The 25,826-nt window shown below is 36.7% G+C and overlaps 1 protein-coding gene and 1 long non-coding RNA gene across 4 annotated transcripts in view; both read right to left on the reverse strand.

The window, feature by feature from the left end:
* Window positions 1-25,275, reverse strand: part of LOC309637579 — a 29,556-nt gene extending 4,281 nt beyond the window's left edge. Inside the window, exon 1 of the long non-coding RNA XR_014250676.1 lies at window positions 1-25,275. This is a non-coding gene — a long non-coding RNA (uncharacterized lncRNA).
* Window positions 1-25,826, reverse strand: part of SUCLG2 (succinate-CoA ligase GDP-forming subunit beta) — a 255,788-nt gene that overhangs the window by 39,734 nt on the left and 190,228 nt on the right. The gene's annotated exons all lie outside the window — the stretch shown is intronic.

Here is a 25,826-nt window from a genome sequence, read left to right on the forward strand (position 1 = left end):
CTGAGAGGTCAGCCAACAGCAGCTTGAAACTTTTCAAAGACAGGGAGCTTCCTCTTTTGCAAGCTGGCCCATTCCATTGTCTCGGCTGTAAATGTTTGAAAATTATTCTTTAATCCTCATATTGTGAGACCTCATCCAACACACAACAAAATGTTGCTTTGGTTCCTGAGGTCAAAAAGAGGAGGCAAGATACAAAGATAAACAACATATGATCCTGACTTTGAGGTGCTGTAAAATTCCACCCATGCAGTTCTGATTCTGACCTCTGACCCAAAAGTAGTGGCTCTATCTGTTACAAGCTATGTGAACTAGTTAACTTCTTTGGACGTCAGTTTCTTCATCTATAAAATGAGGATAATAATAATACCCACCTTGCAGGGTTGGTGCCAGGACTAAATGAGGTAATTCAAGTAAAACACAAAGCCTATTACCTTGCAAATGATAAGTACTCCGTAATCGCCATTACTGCTAGGCACTGTTTAGTCAACAAATAATTCATTCAATCCTTACCAAACTCCTACAAGGTATGACTTATTACCATTATTTTTAGAGACAGGAGAACTGAGGCTCAGAATGGTGAAATAACTTGCAACGCTCAGCAGCTAGTTAGTGGTCAGATAGGGTTTCAACATGGGTTGGTTTGACTACAAGAGCTTTAACCACTACATACAGCTGCTTCCATGAAATACCTGCTTAAAATCACAAATTCAGAAGAAAATTTGGGGAAGTGCAATGGGGTAGAAAAAGGAAAATGGAATTGGATTTAGTCCAGGGAGACTTACAGCCAGCCCAATGTAAGGCCAGGCATTCATTGTAACTGGGGTACCTTACCTAGAAAGCATGCAAAACAATGGAATGACCTTACTGAAATATACTGACTTAACAAATTATTTGAGATTTTCTTTTGTAACAGTGCATTGTACCATAAATGGAAGTAAGTGAGGAAGACACCAGTCTAGAACAATGTTTTCCAAAATAAATTATACTGTCTATAGGCAAATTATCTGAAGTTTTCACCTTTGGCTTCAGGAGAGGTGATAGAATAAAAAAGAAAGTGGGAGGGATATGAGTACAGGATAGGGTAGGAAATAGTAAAATATTTTCTTGCTATTGACTTTTAAGGAAATCCATGCCCCACAAAGTAAAATTACTGACCTTTCTCTGTAAGTTTCTTCAATAAGGGGAACCTCAAGGGTATCACCCAGTCTACTACTATGCTACAACATGACCTACATACATGCTAAAGAGGTCTTTTTATGCTAGAAAAAAATCCTCCTCTAGGCAGGATGATATAGTAAAAACTAAACAAGCAAAGATATACACATGCTTGTTGTATGTTCCAACTAGAAATTAATAAGAAACATGGTTATCATTTTGTCCTGTTCCATTGCCATAACCCTGGTTTCACCTTCAGGCACATATGAGTTTTATCAATAACCAGGTAAACAAGTAATATTAAGAATAGTTAACTTTTCATTAAGAGCATGACTGTGTCACGTATATACTAAGCATGTCATAGGTATTAGGTCCTTTTATCCTCATAATAAGTTCAGGTGTGGATGCTGCAGGGCATGGAGGTTAGTAACTTGCCCAAGATCCTACAGCTCCTTGATATCTGAGCTGGAATTTCAATGCAGGTCTACCTGACCATAAAGCCCAAACTCTTATCCAACATGGCACATGATCTACCACATTCAGAGACCCACTGTCTTGCCACCTTGAGGGTACATCAGACTTCTCTACTATAGTACAAGATGACTCCAGACACATGCTAAAAGAAAGCCTTTTTGTATTTCCCCAAATAATCCTCCTTCAGTAAAAAACAAACAAGCAAAGAAGCAAGCATATAAAACATTTCACTACTAGCCAGGTGGGAGGCTTGGATCTTTCCTCTGCCCTGAATTAGGTATGTGGCCTTGGAAACATCTCTTCATCTCTCATGACCTCAATTGCATCATCCTTTCAGGAAATCCTGGAGAAACATTCCTGCACAAATGCACTCAATGTATAATCAAGCCATATGTGCCAATCACGGTGACCACCACCAGCACTAGGCTGTTGCTTTCACTCCACTGTGCTAAGTTTATGTAAACTTTTAATACTACAGAAAGAAGAGATGATAAAGCAATATTCATTGGGAGAACAGGGATTAGAAACTCAAGGTGTTGTCATGCATCATTACACATCGAGGTCAAATTTGGCTTTTATGGATAAATGAAGATTGATAAAAAGAACTGCAAATTGAAAGAGTTTAATAGAGACCCTGTCAGAAATAAACTCCATCTTTTGGCACAAACTGGACTGGAAAATTGTTAAAATGGGTTATGCTGAGGAGCTGAATACTTCAATGAGAAGCATTTCCAATTATTAGAATTAAAGCACTGAAGATCTGCACATTAATCAGTCTAAATGTATGTACATTTCTTCAAGGTAGGGAGAAGTTTACTAAAAATGCGACAAGTAAATGCAAAACAGGAGTGAGTGCCTGTTAGCTCCACCTGACTTTCAGAGACTAAGGTTCGAAACTCATTTTCCCCCCTAGATAGCCTTGGAGAACAATAAAGTATGACAGGGATATTAAAAGAAAGAACATTCAACAAAATTTTGCTAAGATTCTACAATGTTGAGATGTGGGGATAGAGCAATTTGGTGACCAAAAAGTCATAGTCTGCCTTTACTGATTTTATAATCCAGTGGTAAACTTGATCTTCAGAGAGCAAAAAAGATATTTCAAAGGCATAGCTCAACTAAGAATCTCTCTTTATACATGGTAAAACTCCCATTTAATAGCTATTCACCACCTACTTACGATGATGTCTACAAGGATATGACCATGTACTTTTTAGCATCTGTGCATCTTATTAAAAGTTTACATTGAATAAGCTCCTTCATCTGCACCGAGAGGGATGGTCAGCAGTCAGAAGTTTGTAAGGACACCCATCACCTTAGGGTGAAGCCTTCAGATCTGAAAATGGGAAGTAGGGCAATGTGGCCAGTGCCTTTGGAGACAGACCTATTAGGCTGAAGAAGGTAGATTTCCTTGGATTGGGCTGTCAAGGTGGATTTGGTCTTATTTGGTGATAGTTAATGGGTGGGCATTAAGGAATGATTTCATGTAGCCTCTATCAGATATTATGCTAAACTGATCAGAGTATCTAATCCAGACACTAGAAATCCCTCCTTCTGATACCCACTAACTTCATTTTGACCCTTTCTATGCCTGGTCTTTGATTCTGTCTTCCCCATCCCTCCTTTACCTCTTAGAGACAAAATATCCACAAATCATGTTGCCTTCCCCAAAATTTGCCTGGTGTTCTCTCTCTCTCTCTCTTTTTTGCCCTACAAGATTTTGTATAGACTGGGGCAGAACTTCCTTCTTTGTCCTCTATTCTAAGATAAAAGCCTTTAGAAATTTTAACATTTCTGACATCAGAATCTAACTTAGAACAGATGTCTTCCTTTACTGAAAGGGGGTTTTGTCCCTAAAATGCCATTATTAAAACAGCATAATTATTAAATGGCATATTAGAATAGTTAGTATTCTAGAAAAGAAGGAACACTGAGTTTCTGTTGTTTAGGTCCTGACCAATAACAGGACTAACTTCAATGCTACCCAGACACCAGCCTCTCCTCCTCTTCCTCTGCTTCATGAAGTCTCCAAAGGATCCCATGTGTTTGACTCGAAATCACCTGCAGAATTTATGGGTACCCTGATTTTCTTTTGTGTGTACAGCATCTTCAAGGATTGCTTTAGTGGAATATAAAAGCAAATGATGTCTCATTCAAAAAAGACCACTGAACGACAACACTTGAGAACTCTTTTGCCACTGGTAAAACTAGTCCCATCCATCTGAAATAATCTTGCAATTCACTTAGACATTTCTATGTAATTCCTCAATCTCTAGAATATATAATGGTGAGGGAACTCAGCCCACCAAGACTGAAGAAGAGAAGAACAAAGGGGGATATAAAGCCAAATCTCTCACTTTGTCTCACAAACCAGATTATCTTCATGATGTCTCTTTTCTGTTCACAGGGATTCAAGGATTCTTTATCACCCCATGAAGCCTCCTTTGGATGGACTCCAGTTATCAATATCTCTTCTAAAAATGTAGGATCGTGCCTCTGAACTGCTGCTCTCTACAAATACTTATTACACAGAGGTGATATTGGGAAATGTTAAAGAATGTAGACTTTGGTGTAATATTACCTGGGTTCAAATTTTGCCTTTATAACATACTAGCTCTGTGGTTTGGGGTGAGTAAAGAACCTCTTCTAAGCCTCCTTTCCTTGGCTATAAAATAGATAATAATAATGTCTTCAAGTACGGTAATCCACAAAAAGTACAAGAGCCTGGTACATAATAAGAGCTCAATAACTGGTGACCATTACAAATACCACCACCACCACCACCATTATCACTACTCTTGATGCTTGATGGATAATTCCAGATGGACACTCCTTCAGTGCAACAATGGATAGGGAAGTGACAACAGCTTTCCTGGGCCTGCACAACTTGGCCCCTTCTCACCTAACTGAATTTCTTACCTATCACTCCACTTTCTTCCAAAGTGAACAATCTCTTTACTGGCCTTTCCTGCTTGAGCATCCAGTCTAAAAGGCCTTACTCGTTCTCCTCTACTCTTTCAACACTTCTCCTGCCTCCAAGAATCTGCTCATTGTGCCTACGTGAAGTCTTCAACCCATAATCACCTCTCCTTCCTCCTCACCTTTATTCAGATAATCATTTCACATCTGATTAAATGATCTGTTAGTTCAATGTTCAAGTTCAATGCCACAGAAGATTACAATGATTTATGGCTTCCTAATCGACTCATGAATTTAACTTGTCTTTAAGTAACTACCGGGTAAAGAGTTTCCTATTCTTATTTGGTATTGCCTTCTTGCACTTAGCATCATTCTGGGGATGAAGAATAAGATCTAGATAATGTCAGTGGACTCACATTTATATTTTAAGTGTGTTGATTATCTCTAGAATTAATATCAGGAACCTTGGAAAGTAAAATAAACCTTCACTGGACATGTTATTGCTTAACATTAGGGCTGTAGAGGATTACAGCAATCTAAAATAAAGGAAATTTAGTCTTAAACTGAGACCTGTAAAATGTTACCATAATCTCAAAAGCAGTTTAATGTACACTCAGAAAGGAATTCACGCTCAGGGGGACCCTGCCCTCCTGTAATCTAAAATACAACACATTTATCAACTGACTCACTTAAAATAAGTAGGACACAACTCCTGCGTAAAAGACTCTGTGTGAGAGAGTAATAGTGAATGTTAAGGAATTCTCCCCTAGGAAGTTAGACAAGAATGGAGGACTGTCAAATCTTAGTATTTTATAGTACTTTTTCCTGAGCTAAAAAACCAAACAAAACAAGCAAGGAAACAAATAACAACAAAACCCCATCATCGCTATTATTTCACTACTTATAAAACCGAGTGTCATATTAGTACCTGGGGTCATAAAGGCTGGTTCGTACAATTACAAACAAAAATTTGATAGCAAAAAACAGAGATACAAGGAAGGACTTGATGGCTGATAGATCACTCTGATTACTTCTCAAAATGCTAATGTCTCTTTGCACAAACAGCTGTAACTCTTCATTTCAAATTCCATTTGTTCAGAATGCACATGTGGACTTACCTGAAATTTACTTTGTATTATCTAAGAAAAAGGATTTGCTGAGTAAAAAAATATTGAAATAAGAATATGAAGAATATACTTAACATATTTAAAGAAACAAACTTTTTGCCAGCATGAAAATGTCTCATCTATAAACACCTGACTCCTTAATAACAAGACACTCCTTTCTGTTAATTAAAATTGGTAGCAAAAAACATCTACTGATCAAGGATTGTTTACCTACTTAAACATAAACAAATAATAAATGACATTAGGAATATAATTCACAATAGGGTCTCTTCCTGCTTAATAGCCTTATTATAATAAGACTGAACAAAAAAGTTTTGCATATTATCAGAGAGACAGGATAGTTTTTCTCTAAATAATACTCTGATCATAGATACATGTTTTATGTTTTTATTGCTTTTTTTTTTAACATCTTTATTGGAGTATAATTGCTTTACAATGCTCCCTCTTGCGTGTCCCTCCCATCCTCCCTATCCCACCCCTCTAGGTGGTCACAAAGCACCAAGCTGATCTCCCTGTGCGATGCAGCTGCTTCCCATTAGCTATCTCTTTTACATTTGGTAGTGTATATACGTCCATGCCACTCTCTCACTTCGCCCCAGCTTACTCTTCCCCCTCCCCATGTCCTCAAGTCCATTCTCTACGTCTGCGTCTTTATTCCTGTCCTGCCCCTAGTTTCTTCAGAACCATTTTTTTTTTTTTTTAGATTCCATATATATGTATTTGTTTTTCTCTTTCTGACTTACTTCACTCTGTATGACAGACTCTAGGTCCAACCACCTCACTACAAATAACTCAATTTCGTTTCCTTTTATGGCTGAGTAATACTGCATTGAATATATGTGCCACATCTTCTTTATCCATTCATCTGTCGATGGACACTTAGGTTGCTTCCATGTCCTGGCTATTGTAAATATGTGCTGCAATGAACATTGTGGTATATGACCCTTTTTGAACTATGGTTTTCTCAGGGTATATGCCCAGTAGTGGGATTGCTGGGTCGTATGGTAGTTCTATTTTTAGTTTTTTAAGGAACCTCCATACTGTTCTCCATAGTGGCTGTATCAATGTACATTCCCATCAACAGTGCAAGAGGGTTCCCTTTTCTCCACATCCTCTCCAGCATTTACTGTTTGTAGATTTTTTGATGATGGCCATTCTGAGCGGTGTGAGGTGATACCTCATTGTAGTTTTGATTCGCATTTCTCTAATGATTAGTGATGTTGAGCATCCTTTCATGTGTTTGTTGACAATCTGTATATCTTCTTTGGAGAAATGTCTATTTACGTCTTCTGCCCATTTCTGGATTGGGTTTTTTTTTGATATTGAGCTGCATGAGCTGCTTGTATATTTTGGAGATTAATCCTTTGTCAGTTGCTTTGTTTGCAAATATTTTCTCCCATTCTGAGGGTTGTCTTTTCATCTTGTTTATGGTCTCCTTTGCTGTGCAAAAGCTTTGCTCTTCTCTTTTTAACAAAAAAATATTTTCCAAATAGCCCACCAATTCACATGTGAAACTGAAGCTACTGCTATGAGATCAGGTTTTAAAATAACTTCAAGGAGGAGAGGTCCTTGAACAGAGAGTTAACAATAGAAACCAGGTCACCAACTCAATACCGAGACTTTCTTTATTGTTCATGGATACAAATGCTTGGTTTCAGAAGTACATTGTTATCAAGGAAGCAGTTGGCCAGCACTGTTTCTTTGGGCATATTATATCCCTGAAACTAATGCGGTCACCTGACTAGTTTGCAACTAGGTAGGAAAAGCCAGTTCAATCTTCAAACTGAAATTAAACATAAACAAATAATAATCACTTAGGGGTCAGCAGCTGGTGGCTTAGTTGGGCACTGGAGGCCAAGTCTGCTCTCCCTGGGTGTAACACTGAGGGCACGTGACCTTAAGAACATCAGGAAGGAATGATGGATGGTCTGCTCAGACTCCCTTTGTCCCAACTACATTTTTCAGCTGTGCATTTTTCAAGGTGCACTAGCAGGGGCCAGATTTAACAATGGGAGACCATCTGGGGGCCTGACCACCTTATCGGCTATACCCTTGGCAGATGATAACAGCATCTTTTCTGTAAAATCTGGCAACTTGGATTGCTGAACATTATTTTGCTGGTTTATTAAACCTGTTTCAATAAACAAACAGCCAGTAACTGGCTGAGAGTTCCTTACAGACAGAAATCAGTCTCAGTAAATGCCATATCTCGGGAGCCTAGGACAGTGCTATAGGTGATAATACTAATTTTACGGTCACCAAGGCCAAACTTAAGAGACGAACTCACATGCAATAGTAAAACTCTGGGAAAACAGCTGTGAAGGATCCTTTCTGTAGTCAGCTGTGGATATTCCAGCTACACAACATGATTTACCTACTCTCCAAATGTGTCTGAGGGCAGAAATGGAACCTTAGTTATTTTTGCAACCCTTCCACCTTGAAGCCCCTTCCCACAACACCAAAGTCAGAGTTTTAAAAGGAACAGTGGCTCAGTACACATTTATTAAGTTGACTTAAATTACAAGCGATGCCTAATATCTTCTGAATTTTCTGATCTTCTTAAAATCGTTTGAGTGGACAGTTCGCTAAGGTAGGGAACAGTGCGTCTGTCTACTGTCTGCCCTTTCCACTGTACTTCTGGGGGGAAATTGCTGTTAGTCATAACCTCTAGTAAAAGTTCAAAATAGCATTTCTATAAAAGCTACCCACAGAAAACATTACTTTGTAACCATATTAAAAATCCTGAAGTGGACCTCGAAAAGAAACCACTTCATATATCGCTTCCCCAAACATTTGTTTGATAAGATTAAAAATATTTAGCTGGAATGTTACTTGAAGTTTATTTTCTCATTCCATTTACCATTTGTGACTTAATCTGCAGTTGAAATTGGCTGAAAATGATCAATTTTATTCACTTAAAAGACATTTCAGATGGGAGGTGTGACGCCCTCTCAACAATAAAAAAGTTGATGGGTAGAGGGCAGGTGCTGAGGGAGAAAAATCTTTCTTAATTGTAGAAGAGAGAAGACAGTGGCCTGGGATCAAGTTATTGAGTGACCTTTCTCTTTTTTAGTCACTGTGTGGGGAAAAAAGTCTATTTCTTCCTAAAGAAAGCTGAGAAGTGAGATAGAAACTGAGTAGTGAGGTAGAGTGAGCCTAACACTTTAGCTGATCGAGCAAATTGTTGAAACACCCAGAGGGACTGACAGTCCCCTAGGGAATTAATAAATCCAGAGATTGGGTAAATTAAATTTAAGGTCTGAAGACCAAACCAGGGTCATATTAGCCAGGGATTGTGAGGTGCAGGATTTAATGAAAAGGGAACTAATTTGCAGTGAGATGCTTAGTTAAGTCTACTTCTACAAAAGCATCTACAACGTGTCTTTTTTAACTGTCTACTTGTTGGCTGAATGATTGGTTTAGTTTCTGTTCATAAAAAAAATGTAAAGAAAAAGACTGCTATACTGATGGGAAGCTCAACTGCTTTCTAATTGAGCAACGAGAGTAAATCCAAAATGCCACCACAGATCTAGAGAGTGACAAAACACATGGGAATACACAGGTCTCAGGAGTGCTAATCTTGCATCCCCAAATAATTAAAGTGAGAATAAATGCTACATAGGCAAATCGATCAAATGAAATAATCAGTTTAAAATATCTTTGAAAAGCAAAAAAAGTACACACACACACAGACATACATGCAAAGGATGACGATCATTACTGTGTTCTTACTGAATCATGAAACAGGATACAGCTAAAATAAGTTCAATTTAAAATTGCATATAGGGTACCAAACAGAAAGACATAACAAAATTATTTTTCAACACCTGAGATGGGAAAGGGCAGCAGTGAAATTTTATGCTGGCTGGGGAGAGGAGTGATGGTGGTCAATCTGAATTCAAAGAAAACGCTTCACTTGAAAAATGTATTCTCTTCTTTATTAATTTTTGTATACATGTGCACATGCATGCCATGTGGCAGGATGAGCTGCAAAGGCTTCATTTATTTCCTCTTTCCATTCCAAACAAATAGGCAAGAGAACTATATCCAGGAAGGGTTAGGCCAAGTCTAATCTCACATGTGCCACTACTCCTAAGTATGCTTTCTTCATGCATCCCATCAGTTGCTAGGTGAGTCCATCACAAGTAACTGATCATAGCTAAATATATTAATCTATGAATGATCTACTTGGGTTTTTAAATGAAGTAGAAAAGACTCAAGGTCAACCTTATAATGGTTTTTCTCTCGCATCTCTATAGATTTGCTTGATTGGGAAACTACAGTAATCTCTCTCCACCTCGTGGTGTGGCTATAGCTGATGAAGGTTCGAGGACCACTGTTCTCTATAATTCTCAGCAAATCACAAGTACTCTTGCATGAGTATAGTTTGCTCCCCTGTAGTAGTGACTGAGACCCAAACAATGTTTTTTAAGGACATTTTAATAATTATTTTCCTTTTGAACAAAATATTGAGAGAATACACTTAAAAGACTATATACCTCAATTCTTTACTTCAAATGCAGGTTGCTCTGGGATGAAGCAGGGAAAATATGTGTTATTAACACCAGCAGTTGTTAATGGTAGTAATGATAATACATTATCTTTACCACACAGTGATAACAGGTTTCTTATTATTAAACTAAGTTGCAGCCTTTATTTATAGACATCAGTTAAATCAGAGAAAATGCAAATGCAAAATTACTGCACAGTTCAAATTGAAGCAGCTCTTAAGACTCAGTAGAGAGAATGTCCATGCATCATCTTATAGATTAAAAAGAATACACATTATTTTAGCCCATTATTATGTACACACATATGTGACTCGAAGATTGCAGAAATAAAAAAGCTAGTCAAAATAAAGAAAACATTCTTTTATGATGTAATTTTTAAAGGAAAACACATTCTAAAAGCAATCAATTTTTTTAAACTAACCAAGTACAGACTGGAAAACACTATATGCTCTTCTCAATTATGACCTTTTTCCCCTTAAATAACTTCACTTAGGAACGAATATGTGCGCAGCCAAATGAAATTTACATTGACCATTTAAAATAGTTTAATGTTCTCTTCCTCTTGCATTTTGGAGATGAAGTTCTACTAGCTGTCTGAAACATGAGTGTGTGAAAAATTGTATCCCCCAAAAGCGGCTCCTGCAATTGTATTTGCTGTCAGAGAGATGCATATGTTCTAGTATAGATGTATTTTTTAAAACTTGGAATTCTACTAGATTTGGTACTTTGGAGACTATTTCATTTGTTTTGACCACTGTGGAAAATAAAATAAAATACAAAGAATGAACGTTAGTTGTGAGCATTACAGAAATACATGTAATGAACTCCAATCTTAGCAAAGTGTTCCAGGTAATTATAAAGAACAAAGGGTGCAAAAGTGGAAAAATACAACCTATTTTTCCAAACACAATGCCACTGCTAATAACAAATGAACAAGAAAAGAAACAAAACCTTGCTAGAGAAAAGGTAACAGGTCCCAACAATCTGAAGCAATTTAATGTTTCTGTTCACCAGCTCTTGGCTAGACAGCCACATTGCAGTGACCTGTAGCAGACTCCAAAGGAGATGGAATCAGCCATCATGGAAACCAGTGACATGCTACAGAATGGATTGGAAGATGGAAGGTAAACTAACAATGAGAAGGTTAGAAAGCAAAGCACCCCTGAATGCCATTTACAAAAATCCTGTTGCCAAACAAGACCTACAATCCAAAAATCTTCATTGACTGAAGCACTGAGATCTGTGGAAATCAACTAGCAAAGATGTGCTAGTAAATTCCGTTGTCTAAATTACTAGAGGATTCAAACTAAATTGTCACTAAATTATCATCTATAATATTACCAGGGATTTACAAAGTACTTCCCATGTGCGAGTACTAGGTAAAAAGTAACCTGTATTTTCTGTAAACATCTCATTTTGTTTCATTTTTCTTATTATAAGTGATATATGACTACTACACAAATTTTAAATATTACATACTCTTGAATTATATCTTTTCCTTGCAGTTACTTAAATACAAGTGTGTAAATTCACAACTTTTTTCTCCCAAAACAATCACTTCTCAAATGTTACGTGTGTTTAAACTTCTACTTTGTTCTTTTCCTCTGATTTTCCTTACCTTCTCTTTTTCTTTTTAAGCATTTCTCCATTGTAAAATAATATATGATATTGAAAGGGAATAGAAAACCAAAGAAAAGTAGAACAAATCACACACAGTCCTAACACTCAAAGACACAGAGTGTCGTTACTTGGTATATTTTTTTCTAGTATGTTTCTGGGGTGAGAAGAAAAAGATTGATCCCAGTTAAAATCATACTTACCATGTGTAAAAAGAGAGAGTGGCAGCCCCTGAGACAAAAGCCACAGTCTTTTTATAACCTGATATTTCATTTCTATTTGTTCCAAGTGAGGCACCAGGTCCAGCCATTCAATGGAAGGGGATTACACAACAATGTGAACATCGGGAAATGGGGACCAATTATTAGGGGCCATCTTGGAGGCTACCAACCAAAAATACTATCCTGTGCTAAGCATACTTTTGCATCAAAAATTTTGGCATTATTTTCTTAAGACAAACTCACAGAGATGGATTATGGGGCCAAATGGTATGTAATTTTTAAGTCACCTGACAGAGTCACTATCCTTGTGTGTTAGAAGGATATACCCTACATGGTGATGCAACTTATTCTTCTTTCAATAATAAATTATTACAGATGTTCTTGTATGTAATCATAATGATATCAGTCTATAACTTCTTTGGTTAGAGTCTGGTTTTATTATCAGAGTATATTTCCTTCATTAAAAAAAGAGGGGTTTTATGAAATGTGACAATTAATAAAATACAGATTTGGGTGGGGAGAATTTCACACACCAATACACTTTGGTTGAGTGTAAAGTTCTTAAGAAATGATGATGATGATGATGATGATTATCATCATCATAACAAAATACCTACCATTATTAAGGTCCTATCATATCTCACTTTCTTATTTCATGGAAGAGAAGACTGATGCTAATATAGTGTGATGATTTTAACGATACATTCAAAGCTTCTTTGATATTATCTTCTAAAGATATGGAACTTACTTCTCTACTTGAGTATGGGCAGGACTTAGTGACTAGCTTCTAGTGAACATAGTGTCACTTCTGAGATTATGTTTGTTCTAAGAAACAAGCCCCAAATGAAGTCACTTGTGCCAAGTCCCCCATCAGCAAACCAAGACTTAATACCTAGCCTAAGAGCAGTTTCAGCCTCTGCCCAGAATGTAGCATAATCAGTCAGTCTGGAATTCCCTGATTAGCAGTAGTAAGGTCATCCACCTGACAGATCCTTCCCCTCCCCCTAAGAAAGATGAGAAAATCTGTTTTTTCCTTGTCCCTGTGCCCCTCTGTCTATAAAAGCCTTCCATTTTGTACAGTCCCTTGCAGCTTCTTTCTATTTGTGAGATGGGATGCTACCCAATTCAAAAATCATTGAATAAAGTCAAGTTGATTTTTAAATTGTCTCAGCTGAATTTTGTTGTTTAACAGATTAGGTGGCAGTGCTGGGCTTTGAAGCAAACTTCTGATGGCAATTGAGGATGAGAAACACAGGTGTGGTACTGGGCGAACCCACTAAGTTCACCATCTTTCTCCCTGTTTCTCAGGACTGTGGCTAAGTTCATCTAGGTTTTGAGCTCTGCGCTCTCTGCACTGAGCTCCCAATCTAATTGACTTTCTACAGTTCCCCATTTGATTGGAAACCTCCAGCCCTTGATTCTGTCTTAAGATCCATGTGGGAACGGTCACTGGCAGTTTGCAGTTCCCCATTTATGTGGAGCCCCCAGTGTGCAGTCCCCATTTGCTGAGGTCTACTGGTTCAATCCTTTCAACAATCCTCAGACTACACACAGGAAACTGCTGGTGACTGCTGGCCAGAGTCAAACTGGGTTCAACTTAAAAACCAGACTGGTTTTGAACTGGGATTGAACTGGGTCCAGTTTAAGCTGGACTGGGTCCAGTGCAAGGGACTGGGTGAATAAAATTTTGTTGTAAATAAAGGTTATTGCTAATGGAAATCTTGGGAGCAAAAAAACAAAAAACAAAAGTGGGGGCATGCATTGAGTATTTAAGAGCTGTTGGAGTGCTTGCCACCTAACCTAAAGACTCCCGTGTTAGGCTAAGTTGGTCATGGAATGGGTTGGACTGACAGTAAGTCACCTGTCAATCTCAAGAAAATTTCTGTGCAAAATATCACACAATTCCCAACCTAGCAGCACATCTATTTAGGTATTAGTTTGGCTCTGAGAGACCCAACAGTTTAGCTAGAAAGAAAATAATAATAAATAATAATAATAATAATGAAAAATAATAAAAATGAGATATTTAAAATATCAAGAGTTAAGTGGGACACCTTCTGCCACATCTGCTTATTTTATGTCTTAGAATTAGGGTCCTAGAAGCTATAAATATCTACAAAAATGACAGAATCTTCCTAAAAACAACCTAGAATTACAAAGGCCATTATGAGGAACATTCCAATTAGATAAGATCATTTATCTAATGAATTTAAAAGGCACTTGAAAGCAAGGGCTGCCAAATAAATAAAAGAATAGGATATCTATTTTAACTGGCATGCAAAAGCCTCCAAAAGGCTTCAAACTCCCAAAACAGTTTCACTGAAAGATTGTTACGAAAGGCTAATGAAAAATTAAAGATATGAGGTATCTAAAACAAAAGACGAAGTCTGAAATAACTCCTACTGCTACCCTCTCTCCTCCTTTACTTGAGTACTCATTCAAGTAATAACCTGTCTGAATTGTTTTTCCACTCTGAAAAGACTACACAACCATAAAGTATAGTCCAACAAGTTAATGGCCTAATAGACAACCCCATTCTACCTTCAAAGAAGAGCCTCTGTATAGGCGCCCCCCAGAGTTGACAAAACTGAGTGATAGTCTAGTAAACTGCTACATTATTCCTTTAAACAGCTAAGAATAACTAAAATTAATGAAAAATCTTGTCAAATTCTGGTAGACATTGGAGCCCACAGAGGGGATTCTAGAAAACGTGGCAGCAGTTGGCCAAGGGTGAAAGTTCTTGCCAGAGTCAGCTCCCAAGATCTCTGTTTATAGGGCCCAGTCAAGAGAGGGAAGTAAATTTTCATGTTGCTCCTTCTTTCCCAACTCCAGACCCATAGGTTATTCATCCTTTTTCTCCTAGGAATAGCTATTGCCTTCATGCTTGCGTCGTTTCATGTCCTAAGAACTTAGCTTGGCTTTCCACCTGCCTGGCACATGCAGGTGTCAATTCTTTCTTTTGGCTATTGTTGAGAGTGACTCTGGATCTTGGGAAGGTAATAACCTTTGCACCCTCTTTGAGGACGCCTCTTGGGTCCGTGGGGCTGTTTAATACTGTCTGTAAATATTTACTGTTTGTCTTATCTGAAACATGACAAGGTATCTAAAAGAATTTATTAACTCTATAATCAGAACTTTGAACAAATCGGAAGCTGATATTCAGAGCCTAACAAGAAAAATTTTAAGGCCTTTTCCTCTAAGCTAAATGTACCCAGAGGGAAAGAAAAACATTACAACAAAGGTGTAAGAGTAGGTCACTCCTTTATCAGCCAGGCTACAATCAAATTCAGGAATTGAGGTTGTATTGAGGAATTGAGAGCAACCGTCCTAACCTTGCAAACCTTCACAAAACTAGAAATATAGCTCTAGAGACAGTTCAAATTTCACCTATTTTTTTACAGCAATCCTGAAACCACCCCTATTTATCTCAAAAGGCTTGCAAACATTATAAAAATTCTGGCCTTAGGAAACCAAAGACCTTCTTGGAAGACCTACATTAAGATTACTTGTCAAGGACAAATACAAATCTTAAGTATCTTCTAAAAAGCTTTAAAAATCTGAGTAGATAAATTTAACTTATCCCAACTGTTCTTTTATAAGCTAGTGAGTTTTGCATTATCCTACCCATCTCATGACTAAAATTTTAGAGCAAAACTATAAGGTCTCTACGTCTGTCTATTTATGTGTGTCTATTTATATGTGGTGTAGACGTATGATAGTTTCTACCTCTGGATGGTATTGCTAAAAGTAATTTGTAAAAGAGCTTTATTTAATTGGCTTAAAGAAATTAGGCACTTATGTAAATTAAATTCTCAGAAATATAACAGCAGCTAACATAAATGAATTTCAGGTCCATGTGATTTAAGAAAATATTTGGTACAAAAGGCAGTTTAAGGTTGTTGGTTTAATTAAGATAGGCATGCCTTTATAGCTATCAGCATTAAAAGTTTTTTTTTTTTAAACAACTACATTTGTCTTCAAAGTCTTTAAGTGGCACTACAGTTAAATGGATAACTGTTATTTCCAATGACCTGTGACCCTCAATGACCAAGTGTTTCAAAGTCTTTGATAATTTTACAAACTTCCCAAAATCAAATTCAAATGAAGTAATTGTGACTCAGAACTAACTTTGGAATTTTCTAGAGAGCTCCTGGAACATCTCAAAAGATCTGTTCTCTCTCCTGTTTTCCTTATAAAAAGAGAAATGTTAAACTAATTGGGCTTTTTTAATATGTTAAATTGCATGGGCATCATTGTCAATACTAAGCTTTCTTTATGTTGTATTTGTATAGGTATATAAGTGTTCCAAAAATTGAATAAAATTACTAAGCTGTGATATGTCCTGGTATAATGTTATCATAATTACAGATATCATTTTAAAATGTTGTGTGTTATAGAAATAACCAGATTTCCTTGTCAATTCCACATAATGAGCTCTCACCAGATCTTTAACAATGAGCATTTTAAAAAAGTTTTTGTCATTTACAGAGAGTTATTGTTTTACTCTGGTGCTTTGCAAAAGTGTTTCTGCAAAAGTACTTCATCTTCAAGGAGGTTCATGGAAAGGGCTCTGGCAAACACAGGTTTCTGGTAACTTCAAGATCATAAAAATGAACTGGATAAGAATTTCCAGAACTGGGGACTTCCCTGGTGGCCCAGTGGTAAAGAATCCACCTTCCAATGCAGGGACGTGGGTTTGATCCCTGGTCGGGGAACTAAGATCCCACATGCCGCAGGGCAAGTAAGCCCACGCGTCACAACTACAGAGCCCATGCGCGCTGGAGCCCGCGCACCACAACTAGAGAGAGAAAACCTGCACGCTACAACTAGAGAGAAGTCCGTGCACTGCAACAAAAGATCCCATGTGCTGCAACAAAAGATCCCGCATGCCTCAACAAAGATCCCGTGTACCATAACTAAGACCCGAGGCAGCCAAAAAATAAAGAAAGAAAGAAAAAAGTAAATTAAAAAAAAAGGCTAGCCATTAAAGTCTTAAAAAAAAAAAAAGAACTTCCAGAACTAATGAAAAAAACTGATTCAAGCAGAAAAAGAATTAATAACATGGGACTGAATGAACTAAGGATGATCATAATTTTATGACTTCTTTTTTGAATCACTGCTGATCCCTTAATGTTTTGTTTTTCTAGATTTAAAGAAACTGTTTCTCTTAAGCAATCTATAACTTAACAATTTGTAAAGTGTACCTTTGTAAACAAAGATGAAACATTTGCTTTTTCTCCCTACCTGATCTCTCCAGAATTTGGAAACTCTTGAGTGTTCTTTTCATGGCAAAATAGTTATTTATGTAAGTTCAGTAAGTATCTCTTCTCCTTGTAGCAAGACACAACTGGAAACATGTGCTCATATTACCAAAGCTTTGAAAGAGATATGCATAGACTCAGGTATAACCAGACACTTTTAAGGAATTAAGGTTGACTTTACAGAGCCAATAAAGCTCCTTGGAAAGATCTACCTGGTACTTTGCTTACAATGTTCCAGCCAAGCAATCTTAAAAGAGTTTATATAGTCAATCACTATTCTTGCTGCACTTATGTAAATAATCAAGCCAAGTTTAATGCAAACAAGTTCGTTTTACTGTGACTATCTTTGGTAAAACGGGGGTGATTACAGAGAGAAAAATGTTTGCACCTTTGTAGATATTATAGTCCTGTTAATTGTCTCTGAGGTTTTGTTATATACCTGTAAACTGGACTGGATCCTGAATTCTTCTAGTTTCCTAAAATGTCTAGCTACAACTCTCCAAACTAATGTGTCCTATGTTCTCCCATCCTTCTGATTTGGAATCACTAAGAACAAAGGCTGCCCTTGGACCTCCCTGGAGGGGATGATACCAGGTCCCTCTCATTACCCAGATGGCAGCCAAACTTCAGGGACTTGAACCTTGTATATACATCTCACAGCTGAAGAAGACACCACCTGACATCTGGTCCTGTACACATGCTGGAGACCTCCAATTCAAATTGACAAAGAGAAGTGGCTGACATCAAGGTTGATTGCTTCCTCCAAATATGCTGAATCAAGACTTCCTACTTTAACCAAACATAAAATCTATTCTTCTTCTCTGTCTTTCCTTTGCTCTGGCATTGGCCTGGAAAGATAGTGCCATCATCTGTATCTCCCAGGCCACTGCTAAGATGGTTAACCATTCAGACTGCTGGATTCGTCATCAGAAAACTCTGATCTGTCCATGATGCTAGACACTCCCTGGTGTGTTTCCCAGTCTATGGTTAACAACCCCAAGCTTGGGGAACTTTGCATCCAAGGTCTATGCAAAGAAAGGACACAGGGCAACGGTAACCAGAATAAAACTGCCGATGTGGTCTAGAGACCTTTAAAATTTTACTGGTGTCCATGGCTGTCATCTTTCCAGTCCTGAGCCACAGATTCAAATGAGAATTACCAGGAGGCGTTCATGATTCAGGATTCGCTTCCTTTGACATGCCCTATTTCCTTGGTTAGGAGTAAATATAAGTGAGGCTATAATCAGGAACCTCTCCTTAAGTCTTGAAAGTACTGCAGAATCTGCTGCTGAAGCAATAGCTGCCCCCCAAAATCCTTGTTCTTGATAATAGGACAGACCTTGATTATCTTTTAGCTGAGCAAGGAGGTGTCTGTGCTGTGGCCAACACCACCTGTTGTACCTGGATTAACACTTCTGGGGAAGTTGAAACTCAGTTATACGTAAAATCATTAAGATCACGTAAGATTACATAAGGTTACTAAGATCATAAGATCACTTGGCTTAAAAAGGTGGCTCCTTCAACAGGGTGTTTCTTTGACTTATTTGATTTTGATTGATTTGGGTCTTGGAGACCATGGCTTTGAAGGGCAATCCAAACACTGGAGCTTATAACAATCACAGTAATCTCTCTTGGTGTGTCATATTCTCTCAAGAGCTTTAAATGCATGTTTGCAGGCACTGAACACCAAGCAAATGATCTCCCTAAGACTGGAACATCAGAAAAGGAACAAAGAGAATGACTGACTTAAAAATCGTGATCATAAAGTCAAGACATGTGAATACCACAGAGATACAGCAAAAAAAATCATGAGCTGTGAATCTCACAAAGAAGATCAATAAGAGCTTCGAGAACTTCAGACCGGTAAATGGGGTGGCACCGAATGCCTTAAGCTATGATCACATCTCTCAGTTAAGCTGAGAGTCTGATCAAAAGGGGGAAGTTGTTAAAAAGAAACAAGGATCTGTGTTCTATCAAGCTTTTCAGGTGATTTTAATGCACAATGGAATTTGAGAAACACTGCTCTAGATTTAAGACTCTTGTGAAAGTGCTCATGGTTGCCCTACAGCTTTATGCCTATTATAGCTGAAACTGTTTTCAAGATGAGAGCAAAGGCTTTGGATGGCCTTCAGCCTAATTAAAATGTTTAAAGAGATTTAATTACTAAATGCCAAGCCACACAAATATAAAGTTCTTTCCTACAGAGAGACTATGTGGTGAATTGAATGCATTTTTTAATCAAATGCTTGGCAAGCAGTATGGGTTTTCTTTCTTGTAAACAGCTATACTAATGCTAAACATATTTATTCACAACTTGACAAGAAATATTGCCCTGTAATTAATCATTTCCCAGTCCTAATTCAGACAAAATAAAAATACAAATACAGAATGTGTATCACCTTCTCGTTATAAAAGAGTCACATACATAAATAGTAATTATTTAGATCTATCTGGTATGTGCACAGATACATAACATATGTGCACATCTGTCTGGGCAAAACCATGCCAGATACTCAAAGTATGCTGGTTATCAAAAGGGCACTTCACTTTAAAAGTATATATATATTAAGAAAATCACTATTCATTTTAACTACTTGCAACTGTGAATTATTAAAACCAGGTTATCTATTAATTACAGACTTTCATTAATGGTTTTTTAATAAGATGCAAATTTTAAAATAATCGTCTATATTTGAGGAAGAAAATAGTTAAAAATCTAAAGATCTACATTAGTTTTTCAAACAAGTTTTAAAAAATCATCACTAGAAATTAGCTCATGAAAATACATTGTACTTTGGTTCACTGGTTTTCTTTAATGTGTATTCTCAAGATGCATATGGTAACAGGAATCACTCTCAATTGGACAACATGCTAAAATTCAAGGTCTATAAAACTGAGTTAATTTTTTTAGAAATGTTTTACTTACTCCCTTCTATGATTTCTACCTCATTTCCCAAATGTAATAATACTAGAAGTACCATAAAATACTGCAATTAAATACAAAATTCACTATAAAGTTGAATTCTTAACAATGTGAGGAAATGTTATCAAGTCATTACAGAAAAGCAACTGTCTGAATATAAAAAATATTATGATTTTATAAGTGCGTAGGTGTGGGTTTTTCCCCCCATCGTCTTCTAAATATTCGTTGAGCAATTATTACATGGCACGTACTGGGACAGATGGAGTTAGCTACAAAAATCAGTACCTCTGGTTTTAATGTGCTCACAGTCTATGGGTGGAGAAGTGGGAAGGAATGTGGTGTGTGGGGAGGGAAGGGATACAGACAATAACACAATGTGCGTACACAGTAAACATGAGCAAGATGCTAAGAGGAAACTTTGACTCCCACCGTAAGGTTATTAGATCACCAATAAAATATATTCCAAATCAACATATTTGCCAATGGAGAAGAAAGTTCATAAAAACTTGAGACAGTTTGTTTTAAAAAAAACAGCTAAAGTTCAAATAATCATACATTGTTTTAGCAATTTTATTTCTAACAATTTATCAAAAATACACACAGATGTTCATAAAGAAATACTAGTTAATGATGGTCACTGTGGAAAAACCAAAAAACCATGAGCAACCTAATACCCACCATGACGGGACTGGGTAATAAATGATCAAACATTCGTATTATAGAATGCTATGCAGTCATGAAAATGAATGAAGTAGTGTCATGTATATTAACATAAAAAGCTCTCTAAGATCTATTACTAGGTAAAAAATTCAAGTCACAGAAGAATACTTGTAAGATGGGTCCATTTATTTAAATAACAAATTAAAATCGTGTGTGTCTGTATGTGTACATACATGTAAACACATCAAAGTGTTGAGTGAGAAGACTTACATCTAAATTCTTCTGACTGTAATTGACTCTGGAAAACAATATACTTTTAAATTGTTTAAACAGTGCACGAGAATACTGCATTCTGGTGTCATGTGTGGAAAAAAAAAAAGCTCTCCCTTTTAGTGGGTAAACTCCAGTTATTCTGACTGCTTATCTCTGTTCTTATTGATTCTGGTAATGGAAAAAAACTTAAATTCCATTGAGATAGTAACAAACATAAAATCCTACCAAGAGACAGACAAAAGTAATATAAAAATAATGACTTGTTGAATATTTCTTGCTTTTTTGCTTTTACAGAAACACATTATTGTATATTTACTTTGTAGAAGTGATGTGCTCTATGATGTTCTCTAAATTCTATTGAGAAAAGAAAATTCTATAAAGAAAAAGTAACTGTGATAGATTATACCTAATCCAGGCCTTGCTTGGCAAATCACTCTAAGTGGCTCTTTCCTATTTCAAGAAAATATATATACATATACATTTTCCCCAGGAAATATGCCAATATTCCCCAAAGCAAGTAAAGGCTGCCACACCTTAAGCACTAAAAAACCAATAATCTTTATTTTGGAGATTAGCTTTCATAAACTTTTGAAGAAATGTGAACATAGAGACAGGCAACCATCACCACATATAGAAGTTTAACAGTGACCAGATTAGTTCAAAAACCAAAAACTACATTCATTTTGCACTCAAAGCTGAATAATTAAATTTCTGAGAAATTAGGACACTTAAAATGCTTCAATAACCAACGTTTTACTAGGGAGGTCATGTACATACCCCCTCTACAATAGTTTTTTTGCCACACCAATGCACCACCTGTCTATTGTTTACTGAATATTTTAAAACTTAAACACATTATTTGAGGAGGGAACAGTGACAATATCAACAATAAAAAAAGCTGTATTAATTACCATAAGTTGAATGTAACACGAAATGCAAAAAATACAGTATTTTTATTAAATTGTAGCTAGACACGTCTTGCCAGTGGCTCTGAGCCAAAGCAAAGTGTTAAAGCCTTACTGAACCAAGAAACTTTCTTGTGATTTTCAAGAACTAAAAGACAATTAGAGTGAATAACCTTTCTCGTTTTTTCCAATATTGTACTGTGAATTTTCAAGCATACAGAGAAGGTGAAAAAACGGAGCAGAGAACACGCATGTATCCATCATCTAGAGACCACCAATATAGCATTTGTTATATCTATCACATGTCTAAACTTCTTTCCAGCCCTCTATCCAGGAGTCACGGTTATTTAATGCTGCTATTTAACCATCTAGAGAGAGTTCTCATAGGAATCACAAGAGGTCCCAATCCACAATTTTGGAAACAAGGTTCTAAAAGATAACGTGATCATTTCGTAACTCCTTTGCTCATGGGGATGGCTTCTTAATGTATCTGGCCCATCCTCATCTTTTTTCCTTATCTCTAACTAGTCCCTAACACACAAGTGCACAACTTGTCTGAACAAAACATTTACCATCTCCATTAACTATAGCACTGAGCCTAAAGACTTTGGTATGACATAAAAGGCCATTCCTGGCCTGACCCTAATTCACCCCTTGACCTTATGGTAATTCAGCAGTCATTGAGTGCTAACTCTATGCTAGGTCCTGTCCTAGGAATTTCACTTGCTTACTTCATATTCCCTCAAAACAGCTCTATGAGGAAGGTCTTACTGTTACTCTCAATTTATAGTAAGCAAATGGTAGCAGAGAAAATTTTAAAAATTGGCCCATGTCTGCCTGATTTTCAGTTCTATCATCAAACCATTCTACTCACTGTCTCATTTTTGCAACATCCTTCTTTCACCTCATGTATGCTTCTTCTAACACTGTTCATGATTCCAGTTTGCTTTTCAAACTGTGGTTTCAGCTGCTTGAATGCACTCCCTGCACTTTCTTTACCCAACCTTACTCATTCATTTAGACACAATTCATGTCAGCTCCTCAGTGACAAGTGCTTAAATATTTTAATAAGTGAGAGTTTAATAAGTGAATCGATACTCACAAGGTCAAGATTTCCACTGGATGAACTAAGTGAAATACTGATACTAGGTCTTTACTTTTGTAAGCTAGTCTTTAGACAACTAGGATGAAACTATTTCTAACATCCAGCTATTAGAAAGGAATGATAAAACAAAAATCCAGTAGATTCTAAATAATCTACAGGGCAATACCTCCAACACTTGTAAACTAGGCATTAGTGACTTCATATTATTCATATTCATATTATGTTCCCCTAGCAGGCATCACCTATCTGGTATCCTTGAACTCTTCAGCTCTTGACACAATCATCAACGTAAGAGTATTCTATTAAAATGACTGTTTTAATAAATACAAATTTTCATCCTCTGCCTTAGATTTTTATTTCTGGGGACAATTATATTGAAAAGGAACAGAACAGACCGCCCCAAAATGTGCCACTTTGTCATGTGGATTGTTCTGAGCTGAAGGCAATTAAGGAGATTCAAGAAAAACTTTTACTTCTCCCCTAACTACCTAAAAGAATTTACACAGGTGACCTGGCCCAGAAAGAGAGCTATTACCACAGATAATTATTTATATGAATAACCTATTTGTGTGGCAGGACAAGCATCTAGGTACCAAACATCTCCTATTATCATCCTGTGAATTACCCTCCTTCCCTTTGAAGCCCCAGACCCCTAACCCATTCCTTAGCTAAGGATGGCATATAGGTCTCAATTGCCTGACTTACATGTAGTTCTCATATTTTATGGGGATCCTGTATGTATGAAATTAGTTTTTCTCCTGTTAATCTGTCTTATGTCAATTTATCTATTAGACCAGCCAAAGAACCTAGAAGAGTAAAAGGGAAAATGTTCCTCCCCCTACAATATCATGGCATTAATTTAAAATGATGGTTAAATCTCTCGGAACATCTATGATGTAAGATCGCTTTCTAACTAACACATCGTAGAATCACAGAACCTTAAATTTTGAAAGAACGTTAATGATAGTATAGTCTGTGAGGGGCTGGTAAACTGGCTCTGGGTTGGGAGCATAAACCCCAGTTTCCATGGTGTAAATAATCCAATCATGGCCAATTTCAAGTTACCAATAATTTAACAACCTGCTCACAAAATTCCTAAATACTTAACACTACTGGTATACTCCAACTCTGTTATTGGAAGAACAGGGATTCTGAATATAAGCCAGACGGAGAAAGACAAATATCATATGATATCACTTATACTCAGAATCTAAAAAATGACACAAATGAACTTACTTACAAAACAGAAATAGACTCACAGAGAAAACAAACTTATGGTTACCAAAGGGGGAACGGGGGGAGCGATAAATTAGGAGTTTAGGACGAACATATACACACTATTATTTATAAAATAGGTAAACAACAAGGACCTACTGTATAGCACAGGAAACTATACTCAATATCTTGTAAGAATCTATACAGGAAAAGAATCTGAAAAAGAATATATATATAAAAATAACTGAATCACTTTGCTATGTAACTGAATCTCTTTGCTGTACACCTGAAACTAACATGACATTGTAAACCAACTATATACTTCAATTTAAAAAAAAGGGAAAAAAAACTGCAAAAAAAAAAAAAAAAAGGGAGTTATGAGGATAACTACATGAGTTGTTCAAGGTCACAGGAACAAACTGTCAGTGTCTGGTCTAGAAGCCAGGTTAACTGACTCTTGCTCTAGCCTAGTTACTCTCAATTCTATACAATCAGTTGGGAACTTGGAAGGACACTTTGCCTAGCCTCACTCCAGAGCAATCAAAAAATAATCTCTGGAAATTCCCCTCCTCCATAATGAAAACAAACCAAAAAAACCTCACCAGGTGCTTCTAATACAACTAAGTTCAAGAACTCCTATAATTCTTTTTCCCACTTCATGGTTGTCTATAGGAAATCCCCATTCCTTTATATGAACTTGGGGAATGAACAAAATACACACTAATCAACGGCACGAATTATCACAATATTTGAAAATTTTATGAGTTTCAAGTATATTCCATGTATGGCCATGAATTATACCTACTGGAATATTTTCTAAACTTTTGGCCCTGCTTTTACAAAAATGAGACTGATTTATAATTAGTGTATTGATTTTATCTAAACGAATGCTTCTGTGTTGCTTAACAGGGTGGCAACGTTCTCTTAACAATTCTATTAACAAATTAAAAATCCTTTTCCTTCTATTAGTTTATCTAACACTTTATTACATGGAGACAAGAGGTAACTTTCAGTAAGTCTCTAAATTAATTATCACAAGTTCCTCATCAAGGTAACTAAATAATTCCACATCTACTTTAGCCTGTCTGCCCTCCCTCCCTTCTTCCCTCCTCCCTATTTTCTTCTCTTCCCTCCCTCCATTCAAATATTTATTGTGTCTAACCAAGTAGAGGCTACTAAATCCAACCCAAGACCCTCCTGTGTCTCAGAGAAAATACCTAATTAATTCATCTAATTGTCATTCAGTGGCCGAAATTCTATTCAGGTCTACATTTTAAAATTATTGTTCAACTAGTAGCTTGGTTTACGAGTCACGAATACTGTTTTAATTTTGCAGATTTGGTGGATATATGTAAGAGTCTTCTAGCCAAATCAGTTGCATTTGCAACTGCATGATATGATGTGTTTTAAAGGAAGCATCTAGCATTATTTCCTTTTCAAAGCAAATCACAGACGAAGGT

This window comes from Balaenoptera physalus (assembly GCF_965194825.1).
Source record: "Balaenoptera physalus genome assembly, chromosome: 11".
Lineage (NCBI taxonomy): Eukaryota > Metazoa > Chordata > Mammalia > Artiodactyla > Balaenopteridae > Balaenoptera > Balaenoptera physalus.